This window comes from Mustela nivalis, assembly GCF_964662115.1.
Source record: "Mustela nivalis genome assembly, chromosome: 10".
NCBI classification, from domain to species: Eukaryota; Metazoa; Chordata; class Mammalia; order Carnivora; family Mustelidae; genus Mustela; species Mustela nivalis.
Window position 1 is genome coordinate 97642677 of NC_139029.1, and position 5188 is coordinate 97647864.

Here is a 5188-nt window from a genome sequence, read left to right on the forward strand (position 1 = left end):
CAGATTTATTACACAGGAAATCTGAAATGTCAAATAGATAAATAAAAGTGATGAACTAATGGGTTCCTCGGGAAACCAAAACCTTATTGTTTGATGGAAAACACCCTTTCATTTACTGAAAACCTAAAGCATCTTTGTAGAAGTTGCTTTATAGTTTGAGAAGTATCACTTGGAAACCAGCGATATACTTTAGGAGCATCATCTTACAGATGAGAAACTGAGCAGTAGAGTCAGTTACTGATTTCTTTCAGTCTACGTAGGTATCTGATTGCATAGTCTCAGTTTGATTTCTTGCTTCCTAGTTTTTATTTTACACTACATGGTATCTCTCTAGAGCTACTATACCTCAGGCAGGACTGCTCCTTATCTTCAGAATTGCTTGTGTTATAAATTTGCATCTCTGAATAAAATTATTAACTTGGAGATAGTTGTCCTCTCAAACTCCTTGTTAGGCCCATTCCTTGGCTTGGATATTAGGAAGGCATGCCCCATGAATGAAGTAGTGCCAATAAGGGCCATTAGGGCAACGTGAAGGTACCTTTTCAGCACCTTTTTTTCTTTCTTTTTTTTTTTTTTTTTCATTAAACTTTTGTTTTAATGGGTCTCAAAATTCTGTGACAGATTTTTGGTCAAGTTGTTTCCATTAAAAAGCACTGATTTTAAAAACTAATAACTTAAAACTGCCACACACACAAAAAAACAAATGGTCCACAAAACATTCTCCTTTCCTTCTGAAGGTTTTACGATGCATTGTTATTGAAAGACCCTGGAGCCCCACCCAAGAATCAAACAGCACGCCTCCACTGGATGCAAATTGCAAGAGGTTTATTGGTTACACAGGCGCCTGCGGACGCATCAGCCTTTGTGGACTGAGCGCGCCGGGATAAGTTGGGGAGCAGATTATATAGGGCAGGGTTGGGGTGGTGGGAAGTGGTCTTACAGAAGCAGATGCTTGGTTACAGGAATCCGATTGGTAAATTTAAATCAAGCATTGTCAGGCACTGGGTTTAAGGCAAGGACATAATGGTTTGTTCTGGCAGGAGGCGGTGGCGGGAAGCGATCCTACAGAAGCAGATATGCATGGTTATAGGAGTCTAATTGATTAATTTGATTCAGGCATGATTGGGCGTTGGGGTCAGGGCGTTCTGGTGGTTCCTTGGGTCAGCACTCTGGAAAGTCCCAGTTACATTTTACTTTTCATTTGTCTTTTCTTTTTTTTCTTTTTTTTTTTTAAAGATTTTATTTATTTATTTGACAGAGATCACAAGTAGGCAGAGAGGCAGACAGAGAAAGAGGAGGAAGCAGGCTCCTGCCAAGCAGAGAGCCCGATGCGGGACTCGATCCCAGGACCCCGAGACCATGACCTGAGCCGAAGGCAGAGGCTTAACCCACTGAGCCACCCAGGCGCCCCTGTCTTTTCTTTTGACAGACCGGGTGATCACAGACATCCTGCTTGTGCAGGATATATGTTGTCATTCGGCTATGGGAACAATCAAGCCTTCAGCAAGGGGAGAGGGGGTGCTGTGGGGACATCAGGTTACTTAAACAAGCCTTTAGCAAGGGGAGAGAGGGTCTTTCATTATCATTAACCAGTCTTTTAGTATTAAACTTAAATGGCCAGTTGACACAAACAGTTCTGAGACCGTTCTTCCACCACTGATTAAGACTGGGGTGGCAGATATTGGGGATAATATTCATTTAGCCTTCTGAGCTTTCTGGGCAGACTTGGTGACCTTGCCAGTTCCAGCTGCCTTCTTGTCCACTGCTTTGATGACACCCACAGCAACCACCTGTCTCAAGTCACGAACAGCAAAACGGCCCAGAGGAGGATAGTCAGAGAAGCTCTCAACACACATAGGCTTGCCAGGAACCATATCAACAATGGCAGCATCACCAGATTTCAAGAACTTGGGACCATCTTGCAGCTTTTTTCCAGAACGACAATCTATCTTCTCCTTCAGCTCAGCAAACTTGCAAGCAATGTGAGCTGTGTGACAATCCAGCACAGGTGTATACTGAGCACTAATTTGGCCTGGATGGTTCAGGATAATCACCTGAGCTGTGAAGCCAGCTGCTTCCATGGGTGGGTCATTTTTGCTGTCACCAGCCATATTTCCATGACGAACATCTTTGACAGATACGTTCTTGACATTGAAGCCCACATTTTCCCCAGGAAGAACCTCACTCAAAGCTTCATGGTGCATTTCAACAGACTTGACTTCAGTTGTAACATTGACTGGGAGCAAAGGTGACCACCATGCCAGGCTTAAGAACACCAGTCTCCACTCGGCCCACAGGGACAGTACCAATACCACCAATTTTGTAGAGGTCCTAGAAAGGCAGATGCAAGGGCTTGTCAGTTGGACGAGTTGGTGGTAGAATGCAATCCAGAGCTTCAAGCAGTGTGGTTCCACTGGCATTCCCATCATTACAGTGACTTTCCATCCCTTGAACCAAGGCATATTAGCACTTGGGTCCAGCATGTTGTCACCATTCCAACCAGAAATTGGCACAAATGCTACTGTGTTGGGGTTGTAGCCAATTTTCTTAATGTAGGTGCTGACTTCCTTAACGATTTCCTCGTATCTCTTCTGGCTGTAGGGTGGCTCAGTGGAATCCATTTTGTTAACACCAACAATTAGTTGTTTTACACCCAGTGTGTAAGCCAGAAGGGCATGCCCACAGGTCTGCCCGTTCTTGGAGATACCTGCTTCAAATTCACCAACACCATCAGCAACAATCAGGACAGCACAGTCAGCCTGGGATGTGCCTGTAATCATGTTTTTGATAAAGTCCCTGTGTCCTGGAGCATCAATGATGGTCACATAATACTTGCTAGTCTCGAATTTCCACAGGGAGATATCAATGGTGATACCACGTTCATGTACAGCTTTCAGTTTATCCAAGACCCAAGCATACTTGAAAGAGCCTTTTCCCATCTCCGCAGCCTCCTTCTCGAATTTTTCGATAGTTCTTTTGTCGATCCCACCACATTTGTAGATCAGATGACCAGTAGTGGTAGACTTGCCCAAATCTACATGTCCAATGACAACAATGTTGATATGAGTCTTTTCCTTCCCCATTCTGGTTTAGGTTGAGCTGTGGTTTTCACGACACCTGTGTTCTGGCGGCAAACCCATTGCGAAAAGAGCACGTTTTCAGCACCTTAATTAATACATGACTAGGAGAATGTCCTGCCCATGTTAGATGAGTTGCTCATCAGAACACCACTTGAAAAAAAATCTCAGCAAATGTCCATTTAAAATAAGTTATCTGTGTCTCCACCTGTTCATCCTTCCTTCAGTGGACACACCCTGAGATGAACCCCCAATAAGTCATGCTCCTACACAGTCCTTAACTCTTGAATGTAGGTAGAACCTGTGATTTGCTTTTATCCAACAGAATGTGGCAAAGGTGATAAGCAGGTCACTCCCTGACTACATTATTATTTTTTTTTCCATTTTGTTTTATTTTATTTCTTTTCAGTGTTCCAGCATTCTGCTCCATGGACTATGTGCCCTCCTTAATACCCACCACCAGGCTCATCCAATCCCCCACACCCCCCTCTCCCAAACCCTCAGTTTGTTTCTCAGAGTCCACAGTCTCTCATGGTTTGTCCCCCTCCAATTTCCCCCAACTCACTTCTCTTCTTCATCTCCCTATGTCCTCTGTGTTATTCCTTATGCTCCACAAGTAAGTGAAACCATATGATAATTGACTCTCTCGGCTTGACTTATTTCACTCAGCATAATCTCTTCTAGTCCCCTCCATGTTGATTCAAAAGATGGGTATTCATCCTTTCTGATGGAGGCATAATACTCCACTGTATATATTATATAAGACTCCATCTTTTCAAACTAGAGAATGATTTTTCTGCTGACCTTGAAGAAATAAGCTGCCATGTTGTGTGAGTCTGTGACTGGGACTGTGGCAAGGAACTGAAGGTAGTTTCAAGGGACTGAAAGCAAGGAGCTGGCTGACAACTAGCAAGAAAACAGGGACCTCAGTCTTACAGCCATAGCAACTGTATTCTTCCAACAACTCTGTGAGTTTAAAAGAGAACTCCAAGGTATGGAAAGGAATCAACACCTCCGTTGAAGGCTTGTGAGGCCTTGACAAGAAGAAACAGCTAACTCATGCATGGATTCCCAACTCAAAAACCGTGAGATAATACATGTTTGTTTTAAGCTGTTACTTCTGTGGTAATTTGTTATGCAAAGTAGAAAACGAATACTCTTCTCTCTTGGCTTGGTCTAATCCCTTCACTTAATTCTTTTGATACCCTCTTCTCTTACTCTATCTAGAAAGTTGTTTCATTAATTATCCTTTAAGTTTCCCTTATATTTGAGCTTGCCTTCTGAATTGGGGAAATTCTCCCACAATATAAATATTCTCACCTTTCACCAATCAATTAAAATTTTTTCTACTTAAGTGTATATCTGAAAAACAAAAAACTTTTCTTGAACACATTTTCTCCTTTTGGGAGGAAGCTTGCACAGTATTTCTCTTCTTGCTTGAATGTTGCACAATTCAAAAGATGAATCTCTGTCTTCCACTCTCCCATCTTCCATCATTTCTCAATCCACTGAAGTCTAGCTTCTATTCTCACTACTCCTCATAGGAAAATGAACTCCAGACACATTTATCATACTGTCTATTGGTTAACTCTTAGATGACTCTTACATGTCTTTAACTAAAATCACCAAAATGAACTCACTATCTTCATACTCTGTATTATTTATGGCATAGTAGGTGTTTTCATGATATAGATGTAGTGGCCTGAAACAACAAACACGTCTTATCTCATAGTTTCTGTGGGTCAGGAATACAGGCAAAGCTTAACTGGTTGACTTACAGTCTCTGAAAAAGTTGAAATCAAGGTGTCAGCCAGGGCTGTAGTCATCTCTTGACTGTGGAAGGATCCACTTGTAAGCTCACTACTTTTGGTACGTAACATAAAATTTATGTGCAGTCTCATTCATGTGAATTGAGACCCCCAGGTCCTCACTAGTTACTGTTTAGAATTGTTTAGAACATTAGTTCCTTGCCATATAGGCCTCTCCAGTGGACTACTCACAATATGGCCACTGGTTTTGCTCAGAATGAGGACCTTGAGAAAGAGTGAGAGAGTGAGAGCAAAAGGGCACAAGTAAAAGAGAACAAGCAAGACAGATGTCACAACCTTTGC

General features: G+C 42.4%; 1 pseudogene across 1 annotated transcript; it reads right to left on the reverse strand.

Moving 5' to 3' along the window:
• Positions 1 to 1589: 1589 nt before the first annotated feature.
• Positions 1590 to 3142, reverse strand: LOC309842968 (elongation factor 1-alpha 1 pseudogene; annotated as a pseudogene). The gene has a single exon. The product of its transcript is annotated as an elongation factor 1-alpha 1 pseudogene (transcript).
• Between the last annotated feature and the right edge of the window lie 2046 nt (positions 3143 to 5188).